The sequence below is a fragment of the Bufo gargarizans genome, chromosome 5 (assembly GCF_014858855.1).
Source record: "Bufo gargarizans isolate SCDJY-AF-19 chromosome 5, ASM1485885v1, whole genome shotgun sequence".
Classification (NCBI taxonomy): domain Eukaryota; kingdom Metazoa; phylum Chordata; class Amphibia; order Anura; family Bufonidae; genus Bufo; species Bufo gargarizans.
The window spans coordinates 272,263,054-272,291,052 of NC_058084.1; positions in this window are offsets into that span (position 1 = coordinate 272,263,054).

Genomic DNA, 27,999 nt, shown 5'->3' on the forward strand with positions numbered 1-27,999 from the left:
GTGGCATGAATGTGCTTTTTAAACCGAGGTCCAATTCAGTAAGATTCAGATGCCCTTCAACCACTGCACTTTTCCCCTTTGATATCACTCTCTCGCTTCAGGTTCAGCAAAGTGGGCTTTCAGTCTGATCCTACAGAAAAACTGCTGCAAGTCTATATCGAGCTGAAAGGTATCAAAAGCAGAGGTCAGACTAAATTTCAGGCCTTTCTGCGGTACTCTCATCTGTTCGGGGTTTAAATTCTTAGATGACAAATTTATAACAAGGGAGTTTGTCCTACCTGGGAGCGAGTCTGGATTGGTTGGTTGGATCTCATTGCGGATGTTCCTCCGGTGTTTGCGGCCCACCCTGCGCCTCCTCCGGTTGGACACCGGCTGCCTCTCCGCAAAAAAGACGCACGGGGTTCCTGTGAGTCAGCAGATTCGCTCCCAGAGCTGGAGGGATAAAATCCTGTATCAAGAACGGTCTTGTGTCTTGCCATATGTAGACCCTGTTGAAGATATAGTTCTCGTTATCCCGTAAAAACTCCTCTTTTTCTCCTCGGTCTCTTTCTTATAGGTCGCTATATGGGCATCTACAGTTTCCTTCAACTTCTCAAAGTTGTTAACAAGTCTTTCAATTGTGTTTCAGTAACACTTAATTGTTCTTTGATCTCCCTTATGGATCTCTGTATCCTCTCAATGGTTAGCAGCATTAGATCTCTGGAACATTTGTTAATAATTATTTCAAAGTCCTTGCGGTATTCAGTACTGTCCCCAAAGAAAGTTGGGAGCAAATGCACCTATAAACCCCTGGGAATCCTGTTTAATTTACAATACTCTGCTAATGTGCTACTAAGTAATTCATAGGATGTCAATCTCCTCAATTCCCTTTCCCAGTTCCTCATCTTATATTCGCTGGATGGGATATCTAGGAAACCCGTCGGGGTTGTCACCTGTGAAAGAATCCTTGTAGCTGCTTCGTCATCAAAACTCAAAGTGGAAAGTGGATGGTACAGTCGTCATCTGTAGGGTCGGTGCACAAGCTCCAAATAATCATCCAATAATTCAAATCTGCCGACACTCTCACACAGTTTAAGCTGGTTCTTTCTGCTTTGCACTGATAAGGAGCAATTACCCTGAAACAGCTGTCTGCAGATGAGGTACTGGATTAGCTATAATCAAAGTTATGTCTCAAGACCTGTTTAAATGGTTGGACATTGACATAGGATAGCTACCTAAGGGTACTTTCACACTTGCGGCAGGACGGATCCGACAGGCTGTTCACCCTGTCGGATCCGTCCTTCCGCTTTTTCGCCGTGCCGACGGACCGCTGCTCCATCCCCATTGACTATAATGGGGACGGGGGCGGCGCTCCGGCGCAGTACGGCAGTGCACGGCGAAAGGCTGCTGGACTAAAAGTCCTGCATGCCCGACTTTTTAGTCCGGCGGTCTCTGACCGCGAACTGCCTTACTGCGCCGGAGCGCCGCCCCCGTCCCCATTATAGTCAATGGGGACGGAGCGGCGGAGCGGTGGAGCGGCGGTCCGGCGGCATGGCGAAACAGCGGAAGGACGGATCCGAAAGGGTGAACAGCCTGTCGGATCCGTCCTGCCGCAAGTGTGAAAGTAGCCTTACATTTGATGGCATCAAAGACACAACTTTATTTTCTTTTTGGAAAGAAAGATTATTTGCAAACCTTTTCTCAGAGGAGCATTTCCTGGCCTATAAGACTCCTTACTACTACTAGCCCCTCCCATCCTCCATAAGGAAACATTGTACCCTTGAACAGTTAACACTAACAAATATAGGCCTCCCTGTCACTGCAGGGCGATCGCTGAGTGGCCTTGGCAGAATCTGATGAGTGATTTATAAAAAAAAATATTTCTTGGCTGGAGTGATTGTTTTGCTCTTCTGAATTGCAGTTCTTAGCAATCGCTTTTACTTATACAGTAGATATATAACAAAGAAGAGCATGTGTGCCCTAAAGCTGCAGCTCTGTTTCCCAGAGGAGCACAGATTAGTTCTCTGTGAACAGATTAGATGCATAAACTGGCAGAGAGGTGGGCAAAAGATTATATATTTAGAAAAATCATGAACTGTGGCATCTGTACAAACATTTTTCACATCTTATTTTCCATAGTATCCTCAGCAAAGTATGACTATGGCCCCATTTCACAAAATGATTAACAGCCTATGGGCTCGTTCACACAAATGTGTTTTGCGTTTCGTATGTGTTTTTTACATTCCACATATGGTCCATATACGGTCCACATACGGTACCATTCATTTCAATGGTTCCGCAAAAAAAAAACGAAATGTACTCAGTATGCATTCCATGTCCGTATTTCCGTTCCGTTCAAAGATAGAACATGTCCTATTATTGCCCACAAATCAAGTTCCGTGGCTCCGTTTAAGGCAATGGGTCATCAAAAAAAAACGGAACACATACGGAATGTACTCTGTATGTCTTCTGTATCCGTTCCGTTTTTGCAGAACAATCTATTGAAAAAATTATGCCCAGGCCAATTTTTTCTATGTAATTACTGTATATTGTATATGCCATACGGAAAAACTGAACGGAAACACTACTGAAAAAAATGTGTCACTTTATGTGGTAATAACGCTGAAATGCGTTTACTTACCCAAGCCATTCTTAGACTGTTTTCTTGTGACACATTGTAATTCATTACAGTGGTAAATTTGAGTCCATATATTTCATATATTTATTTTAAAAATCCAAGATTTACCAACAATTTTGAAAAATTTGCTATTTTCTAAATTTCCATTTATCTGCTTTTAACACAGATAGTGATACCTTATAAAAGAGTTATTACTTTACATTTCCCATATGTCTACTTTATGTTGGCATAATTTTGTAAATGTAATTTTATGTTTTTAGGATGTTAGATGGATTAGAATTTTAGATGCAATTTTTTAAATTTTTAAGAAAACTTTCAAAACCCACTTTTTTAAGGACCAATTCAGTAATGAAGTCACTTTGTGGTGCTCACATAATAGAAACCACCGATAAATGACCTCATTCTAGAAACTACCCCCCTCATCATTCAAATATGAGTTTATGAACTTTGTTAACCCTTTATGTGTTCAATAAGAATTAAAGGAAAATAGAGGAGGCATTTCAAAATGTAACTTTTCAATTTAAATCAATTTTTTAATCCAACAGCCAACCAAAACTGAATATTAATTACCCCGATTCTGCAGTTTACAGAAACACCCCATATGTGGTCTTAAACTAATTTATGGGCACATGGAAGGGCGCAGAAAGCAAGGAGCAACATATGGATTTTGGAGGGCAGATTTTTTTGTGGATAATTGTAAGTTGCCATGTCACATTTGAAGACCCTCTGGTGCACCCCTATAGTAGAAACTTCTAAAGAGTGACCACATTTTGGAAACTACAGGAAAAGGTGACAGTTTTTTTTAATTTTTTTATATTCTTTATTATTTTATAAATTGAACAATACAAAGGAATAAATAGCATCATAATCCATATAGCAATATTTCTCAGAAAGTAGCAGTTACCAGGATATAAAGAAAAGATTACGATCAACTTCGTTAACTACAATCTTAAAACCCATTCAAACCCTTACCCTCCCAGAAAAGAAACCCATACCCACCCCCAATGTCTTGGGAGCCAGCGGGACAGCCACAAACACTTGAGACACAAAGCCCAACTGGGACTGGGACTGAGAACCACCTGAGGCCTACACCTCCACAGTGAGGAATCTACCAATTCAAGTTACCCGTTTTCCACATCTAGATTCCCTCTAGCGCGTATTTTTCATATTTCTTGACCTTATCAATTAGGTTTTTCTATTCCAGTACATCTGGATGTCTATCAGACCCCCAGTTTCTCGCAATAATTGCCCTAGCGAGCATCAACCCTTTCACCCAGATCATTTTTATCTTTTTCCCTATATTCAGGGGCAAGAAATCTCCTAATACAGCTGTCACAATTAGAGTTGAGCGAACACCTGGATGTTCGGGTTCGAGAAGTTCGGCCGAACATCCCGGAAATGTTCGGGTTCGGGATCCGAACCCGATCCGAACTTCGTCCCGAACCCGAACCCCATTGAAGTCAATGGGGACCCGAACTTTTCGGCACTAAAAAGGCTGTAAAACAGCCCAGGAAAGAGCTAGAGGGCTGCAAAAGGCAGCAACATGTAGGTAAATCCCCTGCAAACAAATGTGGATAGGGAAATGAATTAAAATAAAAATTAAATAAATAAAAATTAACCAAAATCAATTGGAGAGAGGTTCCATAGCAGAGAATCTGGCTTCCCGTCACCCACCACTGGAACAGTCCATTCTCAGATATTTAGGCCCCGGCACCCAGGCAGAGGAGAGAGGTCCCGTAACAGAGAATCTGTCTTCATGTCAGCAGAGAATTAGTCTGCATGTCATAGCAGAGAATGAGGCTTCACGTCAGCCACCACTGCAACAGTCCATTGGCATATATTTAGGCCCAGCACCCAGGCAGAGGAGAGAGGTCCCGTAACAGACAATCTGGCTTCATGTCAGCAGAGAATCAGTCTGCATGTCATAGCAGAGAATCAGGCTTCACGTCACCCACCACTGCAACAGTCCATTGTCATAAATTTAGGCCCAGCACTAGTGTTGAGCGGCATGTCCCATATTCGAATTCGCGAAATTTTGTGAATATTCGAAAGAATATTCGTAAAATATTCGCGATTATTCAAATTCGTTATTATTTCGCATATGCGATAATTCGAATTATCGCATAATACATATGCTATGCAAAATTCACATGTGCGCTAATGAAATCGCCTTACGAAGATTCGCAACTCAATTCAATCACTAATGTATGAATGCAATGCCCTTTGCCTCTGTTCTGGGACAAGTGTAGATATTCGCATGTGCGCTAATAAAATCGCCTTACGAAGATTCGCACCTCAATCACTTTCTAGGGAATGTGAGACTTTTGGGAATCAATCGAGATACAGTGGGGGGTGATGACAGTAGTTGACAGAGTACAGATCAATGTAATCTGTAAGGTGGAAAGTAAAATAAAAAATACGAATATTCGTAAATCGACTTTTACGAAGTTCTACGTATTCGCGAATATGGTGCTATACTATATGAATGCACAGGCCTTTGCCTCTCTGTTCTGGGGACAAGTGTAGATATTTGCATTTGCGTTAATAAAATCGCCTTACGAAGATTCGCAGCTCAATTCAATCACTAATGTATGAATGCAAAGCCCTTTGCCTCTGTTCTGGGACAAGTGTAGATATTCGCATGTGCGCTAATAAAATCGCCTTACGAAGATTCGCAACTCAATTCACTAATGTATGAATGCAAAGCCCTTTGCCTCTGTTCTGGGACGTGCCGATATTCGCATGTGCGCTAATAAAATCGCCTTACGAAGATTCGCGCCTCAATCACTTTCTAGGCAATGTGAGTAAGATCTGAGCTGTTGGACCTTTGGGAAACAATCAATTATATGTGTACTGTAATTTTGTGGGGGGGGGGGGGAAACAAAAAACGAATATTCGTTTTTACGAATATATAGCACTATATTCGAAATATTCGCGAAATCGCGAAGTTGCGATATTCGCGAAAAAAATTTGCTTTTCGAATATTCGCGCTCAACACTACCCAGCACCCAGGCAGAGGAGAGAGGTCCCGTAACAGAGAATCTGGCTTCATGTCAGCAGAGAATCAGTCTTCATATCATAGCAGAGAATCAGGCTTCACGTCACCCACCACTGTAAGAGTCAATTTTCATAAATTTAGGCCCAGAACCCAGGCAGAGGAGAAAGGTCCCGTAACAGACAATCTGGCTTCATGTCAGCAGAGAATCAGTCTTCATATCATAGCAGAGAATCAGGCTTCACGTCACCCACCACTGCAACAGTCAATTGTCATAAATTTAGGCCCAGCACCCAGGCAGAGGAGAGAGCTCCCGTAACAGAGGATCTGGCTTCATGTCAGCAGAGAATCAGTCTGCATGTCATAGCAGAGAATGAGGCTTCACGTCACCCACCACTGCAACAGTCCATTGGCATATATTTAGGCCTAGCACACAGGCAGAGCAGAGAGGTCCCGTAACAGACAATCTGGCTTCATGTCAGCAGAGAATCAGTCTGCATGTCATAGCAGAGAATGAGGCTTCACGTCACCCACCACTGCAACAGTCCATTGGCATATATTTAGGCCTAGCACACAGGCAGAGCAGAGAGGTCCCGTAACAGACAATCTGGCTTCATGTCAGCAGAGAATCAGTCTGCATGTCATAGCAGAGAATGAGGCTTCACGTCACCCACCACTGCAACAGTCCATTGGCATATATTTAGGCCTAGCACACAGGCAGAGCAGAGAGGTCCCGTAACAGACAATCTGGCTTCATGTCAGCAGAGAATCAGTCTGCATGTCATAGCAGAGAATGAGGCTTCACGTCACCCACCACTGCAACAGTCCATTGGCATATATTTAGGCCTAGCACACAGGCAGAGCAGAGAGGTCCCGTAACAGACAATCTGGCTTCATGTCAGCAGAGAATCAGTCTGCATGTCATAGCAGAGAATGAGGCTTCACGTCACCCACCACTGCAACAGTCCATTGGCATATATTTAGGCCTAGCACACAGGCAGAGCAGAGAGGTCCCGTAACAGACAATCTGGCTTCATGACAGCAGAGAATCAGTCTGCATGTCATAGCAGAGAATGAGGCTTCACGTCAGCCACCACTGCAACAGTCCATTGGCATATATTTAGGCCTAGCACACAGGCAGAGCAGAGAGGTCCCGTAACAGACAATCTGGCTTCATGACAGCAGAGAATCAGTCTGCATGTCATAGCAGAGAATCAGGCTTCACGTCAGCCACCACTGCAACAGTCCATTGTCATAAATTTAGGCCCAGCACCCAGGCAGAGGAGAGAGGTCCCGTAACAGAGAATCTGGCTTCATGTCAGCAGAGAATCAGTCTTCATATCATAGCAGAGAATCAGGCTTCACGTCACCCACCACTGCAACAGTCAATTGTCATAAATTTAGGCCCAGCACCCAGGCAGAGGAGAGAGCTCCCGTAACAGAGGATCTGGCTTCATGTCAGCAGAGAATCAGTCTGCATGTCATAGCAGAGAATGAGGCTTCACGTCACCCACCACTGCAACAGTCCATTGGCATATATTTAGGCCTAGCACACAGGCAGAGGAGAGGTTCATTCAACTTTGGGTAGCCTCGCAATATAATGGTAAAATGAAAATAAAAATAGGATTGAATGAGGAAGTGCCCTGGAGTCCAATAATATATGGTTATGGGGAGGTAGTTAATGTCTAATCTGGACAAGGGACGGACAGGTCCTGTGGGATCCATGCCTGGTTCATTTTTATGAACGTCAGCTTGTCCACATTGGCTGTAGACAGGCGGCTGCGTTTGTCTGTAATGACGCCCCCTGCCGTGCTGAATACACGTTCAGACAAAACGCTGGCTGCCGGGCAGGCCAGCACCTCCAAGGCATAAAAGGCTAGCTCTGGCCACGTGGACAATTTAGAGACCCAGAAGTTGAATGGGGCCGAACCATCAGTCAGTACGTGGAGGGGTGTGCACACGTACTGTTCCACCATGTTAGTGAAATGTTGCCTCCTGCTAACACGTTGCGTATCAGGTGGTGGTGCAGTTAGCTGTGGCGTGTTGACAAAAGTTTTCCACATCTCTGCCATGCTAACCCTGCCCTCAGAGGAGCTGGCCGTGACACAGCTGCCTTGGCGACCTCTTGCTCCTCCTCTGCCTTGGCCTTGGGCTTCCACTTGTTCCCCTGTGACATTTGGGAATGCTCTCAGTAGCGTGTCTACCAACGTGCGCTTGTACTCGCGCATCTTCCTATCACGCTCCAGTGCAGGAAGTAAGGTGGGCACATTGTCTTTGTAGCGTGGATCCAGCAGGGTGGCAACCCAGTAGTCCGCACAGGTTAAAATGTGGGCAACTCTGCTGTCGTTGCGCAGGCACTGCAGCATGTAGTCGCTCATGTGTGCCAGGCTGCCCAGGGATAAGGACAAGCTGTCCTCTGTGGGAGGCGTATCGTCATCGTCCTGCCTTTCCCCCCAGCCACGCACCAGTGATGGACCCGAGCTGCGTTGGGTGCCACCCCGCTGTGACCATGCTTCATCCTCATCCTCCTCCACCTCCTCCTCATCCTCGTCCTCCTCGTCCTCCAGTAGTGGGCCCTGGCTGGCCACATTTGTACCTGGCCTCTGCTGTTGCCAAAAACCTCCCTCTGAGTCACTTCGAAGAGACTGGCCTGAAAGTGCTAAAAATGACCCCTCTTCCTCCTCCTCCTCCTCCTCCTCCTGGGCCACCTCCTCTTCCATCATCGCCCTAAGTGTTTTCTCAAGGAGACATAGAAGTGGTATTGTAACGCTGATAACGGTGTCATCGCCACTGGCCATGTTGGTGGAGTACTCGAAACAGCGCAACAGGGCACACAGGTCTCGCATGGAGGCCCAGTCATTGGTGGTGAAGTGGTGCTGTTCTGTAGTGCGACTGACCCGTGCGTGCTGCAGCTGAAACTCCACTATGGCCTGCTGCTGCTCGCACAGTCTGTCCAGCATGTGCAAGGTGGAGTTCCACCTGGTGGGCACGTCGCATATGAGGCGGTGAGCGGGAAGGCCGAAGTTACGCTGTAGCGCAGACAGGCGAGCAGCAGCAGGATGTGAACGCCGGAAGCGCGAACAGACGGCCCGCACTTTATGCAGCAGCTCTGACATGTCGGGGTAGTTGTGAATGAACTTCTGCACCACCAAATTCAGCACATGCGCCAAGCAAGGGATGTGCGTCAAATTGGCTAGTCCCAGAGCTGCAACGAGATTTCGCCCATTATCACACACCACCAGGCCGGGCTTGAGGCTCACCGGCAGCAACCACTCGTCGGTCTGTTGTTCTATACCCCGCCACAACTCCTGTGCGGTGTGGGGCCTGTCCCCCAAACATATGAGTTTCAGAATGGCCTGCTGACGTTTACCCCGGGCTGTGCTGAAGTTGGTGGTGAAGGTGTGTGGCTGACTGGATGAGCAGGTGGAAGAAGAGGAGGAGGAAGCCGAGAAGGAGGAGGTGGCAACAGGAGGCAAAGAATGTTGCCCTGCGATCCTTGGCGGCGGAAGGACGTGCGCCAAACAGCTCTCCGCCTGGGGCCCAGCTGCCACTACATTTACCCAGTGTGCAGTTAGGGAGATATAGCGTCCCTGGCCGTGCTTACTGGTCCACGTATCTGTGGTTAGGTGGACCTTGCTACAGATGGCGTTGCGCAGTGCACACTTGATTTTATCGGATACTTGGTTGTGCAGGGAAGGCACGGCTCTCTTGGAGAAGTAGTGCCGGCTGGGAACAACATACTGTGGGACAGCAAGCGACATGAGCTGTTTGAAGCTGTCTGTGTCCACCAGCCTAAATGACAGCATTTCATAGGCCAGTAGTTTAGAAATGCTGGCATTCAGGGCCAGGGATCGAGGGTGGCTAGGTGGGAATTTACGCTTTCTATCAAATGTTTGTGAGATGGAGAGCTGAACGCTGGCGTGTGACATGGTTGAGACGCTTGGTGACGGAGGTGGTGGTGGTGGTGTTGGTGGTACATCCCCTGTTTGCTGGGCGGCAGGTGCCAACGTTCCTCCAGAGGCGGAGGAAGAGGCCGAGGCGGCAGCAGCAGAATAGGCCGAGGCGGCAGCAGCAGAAGAGGTAGCAGGGGGAGCCTGAGTGACTTCCTTGGTTTTAAGGTGTTTACTCCACTGCAGTTCATGCTTTGCATGCAGGTGCCTGGTCATGCAGGTTGTGCTCAGGTTCAGAACGTTAATGCCTCGCTTCAGGCTCTGATGGCACAGCGTGCAAACCACTCGGGTCTTGTCGTCAGCACATTGTTTGAAGAAGTGCCATGCCAGGGAACTCCTTGAAGCTGCCTTTGGGGTGCTCGGTCCCAGATGGCGGCGGTCAGTAGCAGGCGGAGTCTCTTGGCGGCGGGTGTTCTGCTTTTGCCCACTGCTCCCTCTTTTGCTACGCTGTTGGCTCGGTCTCACCACTGCCTCTTCCTCCGAACTGTGAAAGTCAGTGGCACGACCTTCATTCCATGTGGGGTCTAGGACCTCATCGTCCCCTGCATCGTCTTCCACCCAGTCTTGATCCCTGACCTCCTGTTCAGTCTGCACACTGCAGAAAGACGCAGCAGTTGGCACCTGTGTTTCGTCATCATCAGAGACATGCTGAGGTGGTATTCCCATGTCCTCATCATCAGGAAACATAAGTGGTTGTGCGTCAGTGCATTCTATGTCTTTCACCGCTGGGGAAGGGCTAGGTGGATGCCCTTGGGAAACCCTGCCAGCGGAGTCTTCAAACAGCATAAGAGACTGCTGCATAACTTGAGGCTGAGACAGTTTCCCTGGTATGCATGGGGGTGATGTGACAGACTGATGGGGTTGGTTTTCAGGCGCCATCTGTGCGCTTTCTGCAGAAGACTGGGTGGGAGATAATGTGAACGTGCTGGATCCACTGTCGGCCACCCAATTGACTAATGCCTGTACCTGCTCAGGCCTTACCATCCTTAGAACGGCATTGGGCCCCACCATATATCGCTGTAAATTCTGGCGGCTACTGGGACCTGAGGTAGTTGGTACACTAGGACGTGTGGATGTGGCAGAACGGCCACGTCCTCTCCCAGCACCAGAGGGTCCACTAACACCACCACGACCATGTCCACGTCCGCGTCCCTTACTAGATGTTTTTCTCATTGTTATGGTTCACCACAACAACAAATATATTATTTGGCCCAATGTATTGTATTCAAATTCAGCGGGATATAAATTTGAGGCCTAGTATTTAGGCGCTGGGTGACCGGTATGGATTTAGTGACAGAATTAGACTTGGAAATGCACAGAAGCGTGTGTGTGTGAAGTTATTCTGAATGACCCAATGTGCACCTTGAATATTATATACCCTTTTAGGGATAGATTTCAAATAGCTCTGATATAGCAGAAACCACTAAATTATGAAATTGCTAAATTGGGAATTGTACTTCAACCCAGAACAAAAAATGTGCTTTGACGGACACTAAATATCTTGCCCAGCAACAACAGTACAACGGTGGGTAACGAGAGATTTAGAGGGAATTAAATTTGAGGCCTAGTATTTAGGCGCTGGGTCACCGGTATGGATTTAGTGACAGAATTAGACTTGGAAATACACAGTAGCGGGTGTGTGTGAAGTTATTCTGAATGACCCTATGTGCACCTTCAATATTATATACCCTTTTAGGGATAGATTTCAAATAGCTCTGATATAGCAGAAACCACTAAATTATGAAATTGCTAAATTGGGAATTGTACTTCAACCCAGAACAAAAAATGTGCTTTGACGGACACTAAATATCTTGCCCAGCAACAACAGTACAGCGGTGGGTAACGAGAGATTTAGAGGGAATTAAATTTGAGGCCTAGTATTTAGGCGCTGGGTCACCGGTATGGATTTAGTGACAGAATTAGACTTGGAAATGCACAGAAGCGTGTGTGTGAAGTTATTCTGAATGACCCAATGTGCACCTTCAATATTATATACCCTTTTTGGGATAGATTTCAAATAGCTCTGATATAGCAGGAACCACTAAATTATGAAATTGCTAAATTGGGAATTGTACTTCAACCCAGAACAAAAAATGTGCTTTGACGGGCACTAAATAACTTTCCCAGCTACAACAGGACAACGGTAACGAGAGATTTAGAGGGATTTAAATTTGAGGCCTAGTATTTAGGCGCTGGGTGACAGGTATGGGTTTAGTGACAGAATTAGACTTGGAAATACACAGTAGCGGGTGTGTGTGAAGTTATTCTGAATGACCCTATGTGCACCTTCAATATTATATACCCTTTTTGGGATAGATTTCAAATAGCTCTGATATAGCAGAAACCACTAAATTATGAAATTGCTAAATTGGGAATTGTACTTCAACCCAGAACAAAAAATGTGCTTTGACGGACACTAAATATCTTGCCCAGCAACAACAGTACAGCGGTGGGTAACGAGAGATTTAGAGGGAATTAAATTTGAGGCCTAGTATTTAGGCGCTGGGTCACCGGTATGGATTTAGTGACAGAATTAGACTTGGAAATACACAGTAGCGGGTGTGTGTGAAGTTACTCTGAATGACCCTATGTGCACCTTCAATATTATATACCCTTTTTGGGATAGATTTCAAAGAGCTCTGATATAGCAGGAACCACTAAATTATGAAATTGCTAAATTGGGAATTGTATTTCAACCCAGAACAAGAAATGTGCTTGAAAGGACACTAAATAACTCGCCCAGCTACAGCACTAGGGACAGATTTAGCTGGATATAAATTTGAGGCCTAGTATTTAGGCGCTGGGTGACAGGTATGGGTTTAGTGACAGAATTAGACTTGGAAATACACAGTAGCGGGTGTGTGTGAAGTTATTCTGAATGACCCTATGTGCACCTTCAATATTATATACCCTTTTAGGGATAGATTTCAAATAGCTCTGATATAGCAGAAACCACTAAATTATGAAATTGCTAAATTGGGAATTGTACTTCAACCCAGAACAAAAAATGTGCTTTGACGGACACTAAATATCTTGCCCAGCAACAACAGTACAGCGGTGGGTAACGAGAGATTTAGAGGGAATTAAATTTGAGGCCTAGTATTTAGGCGCTGGGTCACCGGTATGGATTTAGTGACAGAATTAGACTTGGAAATACACAGTAGCGGGTGTGTGTGAAGTTATTCTGAATGACCCTATGTGCACCTTCAATATTATATACCCTTTTTGGGATAGATTTCAAATAGCTCTGATATAGCAGGAACCACTAAATTATGAAATTGCTAAATTGGGAATTGTACTTCAACCCAGAACAAAAAATGTGCTTTGACGGGCACTAAATAACTTTCCCAGCTACAACAGGACAACGGTAACGAGAGATTTAGAGGGATTTAAATTTGAGGCCTAGTATTTAGGCGCTGGGTGACAGGTATGGGTTTAGTGACAGAATTAGACTTGGAAATACACAGTAGCGGGTGTGTGTGAAGTTATTCTGAATGACCCTATGTGCACCTTCAATATTATATACCCTTTTTGGGATAGATTTCAAATAGCTCTGATATAGCAGAAACCACTAAATTATGAAATTGCTAAATTGGGAATTGTACTTCAACCCAGAACAAAAAATGTGCTTTGACGGACACTAAATATCTTGCCCAGCAACAACAGTACAGCGGTGGGTAACGAGAGATTTAGAGGGAATTAAATTTGAGGCCTAGTATTTAGGCGCTGGGTCACCGGTATGGATTTAGTGACAGAATTAGACTTGGAAATACACAGTAGCGGGTGTGTGTGAAGTTACTCTGAATGACCCTATGTGCACCTTCAATATTATATACCCTTTTTGGGATAGATTTCAAAGAGCTCTGATATAGCAGGAACCACTAAATTATGAAATTGCTAAATTGGGAATTGTATTTCAACCCAGAACAAGAAATGTGCTTGAACGGACACTAAATAACTCGCCCAGCTACAGCACTAGGGACAGATTTAGCTGGATATAAATTTGAGGCCTAGTATTTAGGCGCTGGGTGACCGGTATGGATTTAGTGACAGAATTAGACTGGGATATGGCCAAAAAATGAACAGACTATTGCTGGTTAAATGCACTTGGTGTGACAGCTTCACCCTGATGTAGGCTTTAGCCAAAAAACAACCACACCATTGAGGGTTAAATGCACTTGGTGACAGGCGCAGCTTGCCCCTGATTTTGTATATGGCCAAAAAATGAACAGACTATTGCTGGTTAAATGCACTTGGTGTGACAGCTTCACCCTGATGTAGGCTTTAGCCAAAAAACAACCACACCATTGAGGGTTAAATGCACTTGGTGACAGGCGCAGCTTGCCCCTGATTTTGTATATGGCCAAAAAATGAACAGACTATTGCTGGTTAAATGCACTTGGTGTGACAGCTTCACCCTGATGTAGGCTTTAGCCAAAAAACAACCACACCATTGAGGGTTAAATGCACTTGGTGACAGGCGCAGCTTGCCCCTGATTTTGTATATGGCCAAAAAATGAACAGACTATTGCTGGTTAAATGCACTTGGTGTGACAGCTTCACCCTGATGTAGGCTTTAGCCAAAAAACAACCACACCATTGAGGGTTAAATGCACTTGGTGACAGGCGCAGCTTGCCCCTGATTTTGTATATGGCCAAAAAATGAACAGACTATTGCTGGTTAAATGCACTTGGTGTCACAGCTTCACCCTGATGTAGGCTTTAGCCAAAAAACAACCACACCATTGAGGGTTAAATGCACTTGGTCGCAGCTTGTGCTGGCGCACCACAAGACACAAAATGGCCGCCGATCACCCCAGAAAAATGAGACTGACAAACGGTCTGTGCAGCCTAAAAACAGTGAGCAATTGAGGATCAGCAGCTCAATGATCCACAGCTGCAGATCGATCAGTTAATCAAGTCCTTTGGAGGAGTTAATCTGCCTAATCTCGCCCTACTGTCGCAGCCGCAACCTCTCCCTACGCTAATCAGAGCAGAGTGACGGGCGGCGCTATGTGACTCCAGCTTAAATAGAGGCTGGGTCACATGGTGCTCTGGCCAATCACAGCCATGCCAATAGTAGGCATGGCTGTGATGGCCTCTTGGGGCAAGTAGTATGACGCTTGTTGATTGGCTGCTTTGCAGCCTTTCAAAAAGCGCCAAGAAAGCGTCACAAAAGCGCGAAGAAAGCGACGAACACCGAACCCGAACCCGGACTTTTACGAAAATGTCCGGGTTCGGGTCCGTGTCACGGACACCCCAAAATTCGGTACGAACCCGAACTATACAGTTCGGGTTCGCTCATCCCTAGTCACAATTTGTCACAATTTTCAGGCTAAGTTAATTGAAAATCCTGTCCGAATATGTCTGAATAGGAGGACAATTTCAGATTAAATGGAGAAAGTCTGCAGGTTCGCTTTTATATTTCCAACATCTGGAATCCTGATTTTTGTATATCTTAGAGAGCAGTAACAGCGTATAATATAGTCTATGAACTATATTGAACTGTATAAGCCTAAAATTACTAGATATTGATGCCATTTCTATATTCCTATATATGGTCCTCCAATCCAAGAAATTTTCAGTGCCAATCTCCTGTGCCCATTTATTCTCACTCTTGTACTTAATTACCTTAACTAATCCCTTCAAAATTATTTTGTAGATTTGTGCGATGGACGCCCTGGTTGTCCTAAAATTATTTAAGCACATCACAGTACTTTTCCTTTCTAATTCATGCACAATAATTGTGTCTTATATTTTTTAATGTCTTATTTATTTTTACATCTCTTGTGTTTTCATCACTATTATGACTGTATTTATTCATTTATATTTTCCTTCACTAGGCGTTTGACAATTAAAAATTCCAAATATTCGATCTCTGTGGGCACAATGTGTGCAGTACAGAGGTACAAATATGTTGGATGCTATTTTTCTCCAGTCCCTGGATAGGTCCGGTAAGAAATGGTATTTTGGCACAATCTACCTGTCACGGCTGAGGACGGGGAAAACCCTCAGCCGTGCGATGCCGGAAGATGTTAGGCTGCTCGGCCAGGACCACAGGATTAGGGAGCAGGTCACCTCCTAAAGCGTCCCTAACCTGACCCTAACTCCTAGCTGCATGGGCCGACCTTTAAGGTAGGAGGACCCATGCTCAGGAACCTCGGATCCCTAACTCACCCTCCGACCGGTCCCTGGACTAGGAGTCAGGGTAAGACGGCCTGTTCCTTCTGGACATGGAGGAACAGGAGTCTCACTGGCCAAGCTGCAGGGAAAAGGAGAACACCAACAGTCTTATGGATATGGCAGGTGAACAGTACTAGTTCCACCTACCTGCCATAGCCTTGCTGACTGGATCCCTGTGCAGGCAAGCTGATGTCCACACAACCTGAGATGAACCCAGCAACCACACATCCACGCACAGGAACCCAGATCCATAAGCTGCAATAAAGAAGCATAAAGACAAACACATCTTCTAAACACCAAATGACATTATTTTTATGACCAGAAGGGAGGTCCCCACTGGCAGTTGGTAAATAGCCAGGAGGATGTCTCCAGCAAGCATGGCTGAAGCACCCTCTCTGACTACTGCCTTCAACTGAGGCTTTATAGGGCCAAGAAGCCACACCCAACAGTCAGACACACCCCGTGACTCACACACACAGAAAGGGAGTTAACCCTTCCAATACCAAAGAAGGGAAAACACAACTTAAAGGGGAAGTGTCCAAACCAAGAACGCACTGTGGCTGTTGCCGCAGGCAACGACATGGGTGGCAACCATGTCCTGGGAGTCAGCCCGAAGGCCGGGACACTGCCACCACATGTACACATTACAACCAAACGTTGCCACGGGCAACCACAGTGAAGGGAAGATGTCAGTGCACACCACACATAAAACAGAGTGCACAAAGACATACAAAAGTGCATACATACACGCACACAACTCCAAGGCAACCGCACACATACCTGTTGTCTGCGGCAACCGCACCTGAGGCAAACAGCAAAATGCCTCCAGCTGCGGTTGAAACAACAACCCAAACTGCGGGCAACTGTATGCGGCTCCCAAGGAGTCATGGCCATAAACATGGTCGTGACACTACCATTTGGTAGAATATACACTGTCAACCATATATTATGGTCTAATATTTATACAATACAGATTTGGTTGTACGTACCTAATTTTCAACTTTCTTTTCACAGAATTAACATAAAAACTGTTCTTTGAATCAATGTCGGTTACCTGCGCAAGCGTCATATTTACCTTCGTCACCCTATATACTACCATTGTAGTTCCTCTACACTGAATTATTGTATAATCCAATGTATATGACTACCATTTTTATGTAGTGTGTGGTACCTGTATAGCACAATTGCGCCTCAGATCCCTGCACTACATTAACATATACATATATGTATACATATATATTAAAATCAATCCAAATCAAAAAATATTGAGAGGCCTCACATATATATTCCTTCTCATAATAACTGAAGGGGCAACTCGATGTGTTGTGTATTTTGCTCAGGTGGACTGAGAATTCATGTGTGCTTTTGTTAACATGAATATGATCTGTGTATTGGGATGTCATATTTCTGCATATATGCTGCATTCGAAAACTGCCACGATTTCTGTATACCCATCTGATTTTGAATCATGTGAACATGTAATGGTGGCCGATCTATATGCCCTGATCTAACATGGCGACTATGGTGCGCCCGACGTTCCGCGCATGCGCCGCGCTGGGATTCCGCTGGCCTCTCCTAGATGCCGATTGTCGCGCAGGTAGTGCGTGACCGTCCTCCTCTGGACCGGCGTGGCGTCGCCTGTGGTGCGGTGTTCATTGTGGCAAGCCGGGCGCCGTCAGTGGAGTACTCGCCATGTGATAATGTTCAGGTGAGCTATAGTGGTGTAATTGAATGATAGTCCAGCAACCAATGAGATTCAGCCACCTGACCTATTTAAGGCATCGCTCTCACCAGACCAACCAGTACCCCTTGAAAAAGCTGTACGCGAAACGTATGTTGGGGAGTGGACCTGTGGTGTTGCTGCACGGTATATTTAAATCGAGTGGTCAGTATCTTTCTTCTTATATGCTGGTTATAACTCTATTTATCCTACTGCTTCAGCTATGACAAATGTGGCGTGTATTATCATGCTCACCTTGTGGCAAATGCTGATAAATAATGCATGTAGCTAATTTTTGGTAGTTTATGAGCTATAGTTTGTGGATATTACATATCCCTTAATCGATGACCAATCGGAAATGTTTATGCACATGCACTTTATTTATATATATATATATATATATATATATATACCGGCAGTTCACCATCGGTCCCCTTGGTTTTTTAACATGTATTGTAACCTGTGTCAATTGTTTTTGTGTGACCAGTGCTGATCATGTGTCCTCTTGTGATTTTCTAATAAATTATGTGATTTTTGGACTATTCTAAGTATTACTAGTTTTATTTGCATTAGATTTGTCTCACTCCTTTTGGTTGGTTATATGTTCTAAAATTATAACAGAAAAGAGTAAAATCTTCATCTTTATGCCGAATGCACACGGCCGTGTTCCGCAGCTGTGAGCGGTCCGTGGTATGCCGGCCTGGATTCCTGCTGACAGCAGGACCGCACGGCGTCATTGGTTGCTATGACGCCGTGCACTTCATGCCTCTGCTACACTACAGTAATACACTCGTATGATCTACACGAGTGTATTACTGTAGAGCAGCGGCGGCATGAAGCGCACAGTGTCATAGCAACCAATGACTCCATGCGCTCCTGCTGTCAGCAGGAATCCAGGCCGGCATACCACGGACCGCTCACAGCTGCGGAACACGGCCATGTGCATTCGGCCTTAGTTATAAAATATTGCTTATTCTTAGTGCAAACAAAAGCATGTTTTAATTGGTGATATCTAAATTAGTGATGAGCGGCAGGGACAATATTCGAATTTGGGATATTTTGCAAATATTTGGGCGAATATTCGCCATATATTCGCGAATTCGCGAATTTGTTTTCTCCAGTCACTATTTTCTTGATTGTGGAAATCGGCAATTGAAAAATTAGCAATAAAAATTAGCATTACGAAAATTTGCAACCAACACTACTCCTAAAGTCAAAGATATTGCAGCCTTCTCATTGGCCCAAAAGCTCGAAGCAGGGAGAGATCATGTGTACTGATTAAAAAAAATCTTGAATATTTGAAATTACGAATATATATCACTATATTCTAAATATTCGCAAATTCTCAAAGTACCAATATTTGCAATAAAAATTTGTGATCAACACTAATCAAAATTTAATAAATGGATCTAATTCTATATCAGGACACAAGTTCACTAAAGATCTAATATTCCCAGAAATAACCAAATGAGATACTAGTGTGATACCAGAGTTTTCCCAAAACTTAAAATCCGTGAGTGACAAAAATTCCCCAAGATCATTATTACGCCATAAAGGAGTAAACTGAAAAGTGTGTGAAATACCAAGAAATGATTGGATTTTATTCCAGACCAAATGTATCATTCTACTTATCGGGCAGTAGTTCTGTCACAATCCCAAATATCCAGTCTCTAATATACTAAATATATCCCTTTGGGTGTCTGTAAATCCCCCTATATTGGATAGAATTATGCTCACCGCTCATAAACCATTGGATCTGAGAGGCCATATAATAACCTTAAAAAAAGGGGACAGGGAGACCCCCGTCTTCTTCTATAAGCCAGAGGTATTTTTGTTTGATCTTAACTCTCTTCCTTCCCCAAATTAAATCATTAATTGATCTTTCCAAAAGATTAAAAAAGGAATACTCGATCTAAATTGGACATGACGTTAATGTATATAGAATTTGTGGAAGTAAGATCATTTGGACCAAAGCAATCAGCTTGGCTAAGTGTAAGATCCTGCCAGACTCTTATTTTGTCCTTAACCCTGTTAATTAATGGGAGAACATTCAATGTATTAAAATCCTGAAGAGCGGAACTTAACTTCATCCCCAGATATTCAAAAGATTCTGTTTAATTTTATTATCCTGGTGTCTGCAAATTGTTTGGGTGCTTCGCGCTCTAAAGGTAGTAATACAGATTTAGCCCAGTTTACCTGAAAGCCGGAAATAGCCCAGAACCTATTAATTAATTTCATAAGATATGGTAAGATTCGCCAACCACTTTCTAGAAAAACAAGCACGTCATCTGCATACATGCTTATCTTATCATACATATCCTTACCACCGAACCCCCTTATCTTTTCATCAGATCTAATTTTACACGCCTGGGGTTCGATGAAAATCGCAAACAGGGGGGGAAAAAGGGGACACCCCCCCTGCATAGTGCCCCTGTGTAATTCAAAGGGGTCTGACCATGAGTCATTAATACTTATTCTTGCCGTAGAATGACTACTGTATATAAGAGCTGGACCCATTTAATACAATTATCACCCAGGTTAATCTTGTGCATTATCTTCCAGAGGTAGTTCCACTCCACCCTGTCAAATGCTTTTGCAGCATCTAATGACAGGATGGAGCGGTCCCCTCCCCCTCCTACCTGGATATTCACCAGAACTCTTCGGATATTAGATTGGGCTTGTCGCCTCGGAATGAATCTTGTTTGATCTGGATGAATTAATTTTTCTATAACTTTCTTGAGTCTATTAGTGAGAACTTTAGCGCATATTTTATAGTCCGTATTTAAGAGGGATATCGGGCGATATGCCTAAATTTCCTGCTCATCCTTCTACTTTTATAAAATAAGCATAATAACTATGCAGCCAGCCAGTAGTGCAGGGGCAACACGTGAGGTGCACGGTGGACCGATGAGGGGCCAAATTATAACACACAGTTCATCAGTTTACTCACGGTTAGCAGAAAGCCTAACGGGGCTGGCAGCACAGTGTTAAGGTGGACAGCACGAAATTCCCTGGGGCACGCTCTGTGTAGGGAAGCATCAGCCAAGATGGTGGTTGAGGTGCCCTTGATGTTAGGGGTGCTTAGGGTGCTTGTTGCAGCTGAGTCCCTTGATGTTTTTTGTCGTGACGCCAGTACCGTTAATGGTGGTACAACCATTAGTAGTAATAAGGAGGTAGACAGTGGTAAGATGCAACTCACAACTTTTACTTTTGATGTCTTTAGTTGCAGCAGTACAAAAATGCAGTTTCTTGATGGTACAGAGTTAATTCTGCAAACCCACTGTTTCTAGGATTTTCAGGTTTTAGTTTGGAGCAGTGGGTTAGGTGTACCTTGTTCCTATTGATGTGCTGGATCCTATTCCTTGTCTTTCCCTACAAGCTGAATATTTAGACAGGAAAACTCATCTGTCTCTCAGAAGTATGGTGTGGCTGCCAGAAGCTAAAAATCCTCCACCATGCAAAGGTGTCTGTGGCCCTCAATAATGGCTCTTATCACCGATGATTCCCTAGGAAAGCTTGTTTCTTTTCCAGGGAGGCAAACTCTTCTCCTACTGGTCAGGGATGCAAGCCTATAGTCCGGCCCAGAAGGAAAACGCTCTTCTGCGCCTCACATCTTAGTATCACCTCCTAGCGAAGTTGGCTCCACTCACTAATCTGTGTCATGGAGTCTTCACTCTGACTCCCTCAGATCTGCTCTTGTCTGAACTACATTTTTACTCAACTCTGATCTGCCTCACTAGGCCTGACCTAGGTATATATATAAGACCTAAGCTTTATCCCCATCTAGTGGTGGGATGTATAAATTACACCTAATCAGCCTGTTAAAAGGGATTTTGCAGATACATAAATACAAAATCATACATAACAATCTAATACTGTTAACAAGGTAAAAAGTGCTTTTAAGCAGTGCCCACACACACGTAGTGGGACACTGCAACTGCTTCAGACAAGGATAAAGGTAATCTATCTAAAAAATATTCATTTAATACTTGGAGTAGAAGAGGGCATACAATCTCACCATAACGTCTGTAGATCTCAAACGGGAGTCCGTCCGTACCAGGAGTTGTTTTTCCCTGGCTAGATCTCACAGCGTCGAATAGTTCAATTAATTGAATCGGTTGGTTCAGTGAGGCATTTTCTTCTGTTGTTAGCGCAGGCAATTTAACATTATGAAAAAGAGAAACAAAATTCTCCTTATTTTCTATCCAGTCAGAATTGTATAAGGAAGAAAAATATGCTACGAACTCCTGTTTGATCTCCCCAGAGAGAGAGGATATGCGTCCACCTCCCAATCTAATACTCGTAATCTTATTATTACTTTTTTGATTTTGGACTATAAATGATAAAAGTCTTCTGGGTTTTTTCCTGCCTGGCAGAAGTATTTCTGTCCGGAAAAGAAAACCTTTTGCTGGGCCTTATCTGTAAGATAGTTTTTATAATCCTCTTTAATGCTTTATTCAATTGTGATTAAACTTCTACACTGTTGTTATTTGTGATCTCTACTTGTAAGGCTTTTACCCTGTCAACAAGCATTTTCTCATTTCTGGCAAATTCAGTCTTGGTTCTCCTTATTTTGCCTATGTATATTCCCTGTTGAAACACTTTTAAAGCATCCCAAACGCAATGAGGGTGGAACTTATGTTTATAGACCAGAACTCTTTTATCTCTTGCATATTTTCCTGCTCCTTCACAAGGTTCATCCAGTGCGGATTTAATCTAAATCTCTTCGTAGTCTGGATATTATCATCCATTTTAAGCAATAATAAGATGGGTGAATAATCAGAGATACTATGAGCTTCATATTTCATACGATATATGACATCAAGTAATTCCAGGCTAGACAATGCTATATCGATCCTTCACATCGCAGCGTATGAACGGCAAAAGCAAGAAAATGCTCTTTTGTCACGATACAAGTATGGGGTCTGTCCACTTACATTTGGCTTTCTTACAGTAGAGGTAGAGATTCTATCCTCTTCTGGGTTCATAACGTTATTAAAGTCCCCCATAACAAGGATTGGGCACTTGGCCCGTGTACTCACAAAATCAACCAAGCATGACATAACATGGAGGGAGAAGGGTGGAGGTATGTACACGAACGCAAGAATGCAGACCATCCCATTCCATCGGCAATACAGGAATACAAATCTACCTCCTTTATCGATCTTCTGGCCTAATGAGATGTAGTCTTCCTTCCTGTGCACGTATACACTTACTCCTCGAGAGTTAGATGAAAAATAGGAATGATATTCAAATTGTGCCCAGTCCATTTTTTCAGGGGATATGTGTGTTTCCATCAAGGCCACTATTGCGGGCAGATGTTTGGTGACCATATCAAAGGCAATGATCCTTTTAGTTCTGTCCCTCAAACCGTGAACATTCCATGCGATAACTATGAGTCAAACCATCCATTTAGAATATCAAGTATTCCAGGGTCAAACTGCCAAGTATCTATATATGTTCCCATACCGATGGCTCCCGAGACAATAAGCTCCCACCCACCCATCCCACATCCTGGTCCGTGAGGTGGAACAACCTCACAATAACTCTTACAATCCGCCTCTGCCTCCCATTCTCCCATCTCTCAATATGCCCTATTACAGAAATACGTGACTTTTTCACGTATCTTATTCATCTCATCCTTAATCAACTTAAGGTCAGATCGAGCTGAGTCAATTTTTACAGTCAGATCTCCTAGAGATTGGTTGGAAATTTGTACTGTATTTAGCATGTCAATAAGCTTTTTATCTATCAACTCCATCCTATCCTTAATCTGCTCACTCTTCTTAAACTCCTCCCTGTTTTACCCAAAGTCTATAGATATTTGTAGGTCTCCTCTATCAGCCCTTATCTCTTTGTTCCCCTTTTGCGCCAATCTGGTTTTCGGTTGTGGGGATCTCAAAAATGTATTCATTTTTGTTATTAAGCTATTTCCACCAGTCACTTTCGGAGAGGCCATCCCCTCTCGATGTTTCCAAGTTGCTATTGTCCACCACATAAAAAAAACAGGCGCACAGCCTATATTGTACAAAAAGCCCCAGTCGAGTTCATCATGCAACATTTCATCAGTATAACAATCCAGGTATTCTTGTCGCATATAGGTATAGATATCATATAAAACCTATATGATCTCTTTAATGAATGAGGCAAAGGATAATAGCCCGACATCTGAGGATGGGCAATCAATCAACTACAAAGAGATCTAATGTTGTCTGACTACAACAAATACAGCAAGTATGTTCGAATAACAAAGAGATGAGCAGGAATTTATGATTACCGGAAAGTACATACGCAACCGTATCTGCGAGCAGAGGGCAGCCCCAGGTGTCAGATGATTCCAGCAAACTCCAGCGGCCCCTGTCAGGGAACTCCAGCCAACTCCCACTCGGGAGCCTGGCCAGTAACCTCTGTCCTACTAGCCTTCTCAAACAACTCCCAATACAGATCAGGCCTCAGGAGGAGGCAGGCACAAGGTAGGCTTGAAGCGGTGCGCACAATAAGTAAACAAAGTGCATGTCTGGGCCACCGATAGCGGTGCCCAGGTACCATACTCACGCGCACCCGAGCTGCTCACATATCAGGTGTCCATAACCGCGACTTCCACTGCAATATCGTAGCGGCTGCTCCTCAGGTCACTCCTTCCGATCTTTGGGGAGACAGGTATGAGGAGTACACAGAATAGATACACAGAGTCAGAGTCAAGCGCGTGTCACTTTCAAACAGTCTGTCTCATCAGAAAAAGGTGACAGTTTTATTGGTACTATTTTGGGGTACAAATAATTTTTGGTCGCTCAATATTATACATTTTGTGAGGCAAGGAATTCAAGAGGGGCCTGGATGTATTTCTGGATCGTAATAATATTACAGGCTATAGCTACTGGAGAGGGGTCGTTGATCCAGGGAGTTATTCTGATTGCCTGATTGGAGTTGGGAAGGAATTTTTTATTCCCCTAAAGTGGGGAAAATTGGCTTCTACCTCACAGTTATTATTTTTTTGCCTTCCTCTGGATCAACTTGCAGGATAACAGGCCGAACTGGATGGACAAATGTCTTTTTTCGGCCTTATGTACTATGTTACTATGTTGCTAAGGTAACTAAACAATGGCTGTTCTTGCACCATTTTTATTTTTTGTTTTTTATAGCGTTTACCTGACAGGATAGATCATGTGTTATTTTGATAGAACAGGTTGTTACTGACACGATGATACCAAATAACTTTTCTGCCCATTCTCTTGTGAAGGGGCTCGTTTTTTACAGGGTACATACAGTACAGGCCAAATGTTTGGACACACCTTCTCATTCAAAGAGTTTTCTTTATTTTCATGACTATGAAAATGGTAGATTCCCACTGAAGACATCAAAACTATGAATTAACACATGTGGAATTATATACATAACAAAAAAGCGTGAAACAACTGAAAATATGTCATATTCTAGGTTCTTCAAAGTAGCCACCTTTTGCTTTAATTACTGATTTGCACACTCTTGGCATTCTCTTGATGAGCTTCAAGAGGTAGTCACCTGAAATGGTCTTCCAACAGTCTTGAAGGAGTTCCCAGAGATGCTTAGCACTTGTTGGCCCTTTTGCCTTCACTCTGCGGTCCAGCTCACCCCAAACCATCTCGATTGGGTTCAGGTCTGGTGACTGTGGAGGCCAGGTCATTTGGCGCAGCACCCCATCACTCTCCTTCATGGTCAAATAGCCCTTACACAGCCTGGAGGTGTGTTTGGGGTCATTGTCCTGTTGAAAAATAAATGATGGTCCAACTAAATGCAAACCAGATGGAATAGCATGCCGCTGCAAGATGCTGTGGTAGCCATGCTGGTTCACTATGCCTTCAATTTTGAATAAATACCCAACAGTGTCACCAGCAAAGCACCCCCACACCATCACACCTCCTCCTCCATGCTTCACGGTGGGAACCAGGCATGTAGAGTCCATCCGTTCACCTTTTCTGTGTCGCACAAAGACACGGTGGTTGGAACCAAAGATATCAAATTTGGACTCATCAGACCAAAGCACAGATTTCCACTGGTCTAATGTCCATTCCTTGTGTTCTTTAGCCCAAACAAGTCTCTTCTGCTTGTTGCCTGTCCTTAGCAGTGGTTTCCTAGCAGATATTCTACCATGAAGGCCTGATTCACACAGTCTCCTCTTAACAGTTGTTCTAGAGATGTGTCTGCTGCTAGAACTCTGTGTGGCATTGACCTGGTCTCTAATCTGAGCTGCTGTTAACCTGCGATTTCTGAGGCTGGTGACTCGGATGAACTTATCCTCCGCAGCAGAGGTGACTCTTGGTCTTTCTTTCCTGAGGCGGTCTGCATGTGAGCCAGTTTCTTTGTAGCGCTTGATGGTTTTTGTTACTGCACTTGGGGACACTTTCAAAGTTTTCCCAATTTTTCAGACTGACTGACCTTCATTTCTTAAAGTAATGATGGCCACTCGTTTTTCTTTACTTAGCTGCTTTTTTCTTGCCATAATACAAATTTTAACAGTCTATTCAGTAGGACTATCAGCTCTGTATCCACCTGACTTCTCCACAAGGCAACTGATGGCCCCAACCCCATTTATAAGGCAAGAAATACCACTTATTAAACCTGACAGGGCACACCTGTGAAGTGAAAACCATTTCAGGTGACTACCTCTTGAAGCTCATCAAGAGAATGCCAAGAGTGTGCAAAGCAGTAATCAAAGCAAAAGGTGGATACTTTGAAGAACCTAGAATATGACATATTTTCAGTTGTTTCACACTTTTTTGTTAAGTATATAATTCCACATGTGTTAATTCATAGTTTTGATGCCTTCAGTGTGAATCTACAATTTTCATAGTCATGAAATTAAGAAAACTCTTTGAATGAGAAGGTGTGTCCAAACTTTGGTCTGTACTGTATGATTTTTTGATCATTCAATATTACACTTTGTTAGGGCAAGGGTAAGGTGACAAAAAATGGCTGTTTTGGCACAGTTTTTTTACAGCGTTCATCTGAGGGGGTAAATCATGTGACATTTTTATAGAGCAGGTTGTTACGGACGCAGCAATACCTAATATGTATATATGTATTATACTTTTTGGAGCAGGGTTATAAAAAATGGCTGTTTTTAGATATATACAGTGTATATATTTTTTTCTTTTACAGCGTTCACCTGAGGGGGTAGGTCATGTGATATTTATATAGAGCCACTCGTTAGGACACGCAAATATCTAATTTGTCTATTTTTATTCATTTTAAATGTTTTTATTAAAAATGGCTTGATGGGAAAGGGTCACTTTTTTTTACTGTAAACTTTTTTTTTTATAATTATTTTTGTCCCACTACAGAGACTTCAACATGGGTTAAAACAGGGTCTGATCCCTGTTTCAATGTAGTACAATACATGCTGTATTGTACTACATTGACTGTCAGTGTCATACACTGGGGGGCTGGGCCTCATAGGCTTCCGTACATGGCAGACCACGAAGCCTTTGCACGGCCTGTAAATGCCAATGCTGGCGGATACAGCTGGAGCACGGCTGTCAGTCACAGCCGGGCCCTGCATTGATCGGGTGTGTGTAGCTCCAGTGCCCGCCCAATCATCATGACATACTAGTAGATCAGGGAAGTCACTTCCTCCTGTGACGTACTAGTACATCCTATGTCGCAAAGCAGTAAAAGGGCTCCCACCTTTAGGACCCCCACCTAGAAAGGGGCAACATTGTAAACTAGGGTGCAACACGCAAGTGCGGCCACCCTCCATTTCCTTCTATGATAGTTCAGTATCTCTCACAGAGGTGAATGGCTGACCATTAACCTCTATGGGAGTTCACTTCTATGGGAGTTCCAGAACTAACCAAGCACTCTCACACTCATGTCCCAGATCTTACAACCCTTTTAAGAAGATAAAAAATTTCAAAAGATGTGTTAATTTTTTTTACTGGTTTTAACTTTTAACCATGACACTGTGTTTGTGGCTGCCGCAATAACATGCCCATAAACCACTTGACTCACTTTACTTCTGCAGCCAATCACTGGATTCCGCAACACAAGGCCGCTGAGGCCAGTGACTGCCTGTTGTGGTCACTAGAGATGTCGCAAACATAAAATTTTCCGTTCGCGAACAGCGAATGCGAAATTCTACAAATGTTCGCGAAAGGGCGAACCGGGCGAACCGCCATTGACTTCTATAGGCAGGCGAATTTTAAAACCCACAGGGATTCTTTCTGGCCACAATAGTGATGGAAAAGTTGATTCAAGGGGACTAACACCTGGACTGTGGCATGCCAGAGGGGGATCCATGGCAAAACTCCCATGGAAAATTACATAGTTGACGCAGAGTTGGATTTTAATCCATAAAGGGCATAAATCACCTAACAATCGAAATATTTTTTTTGAATAATGTGGTTTAAAACATCCAGTGTGTGTATACGATCAGGTATGATGTTGTATCGATCAGGTAGTGTAAGGGTTACACCCGCTTCACAGACATTGACTGACCAAACTCCCCTTTTAATGCACCGCAAACAACCGCAAACAGTGCATTTGCCCAACCGCAAAC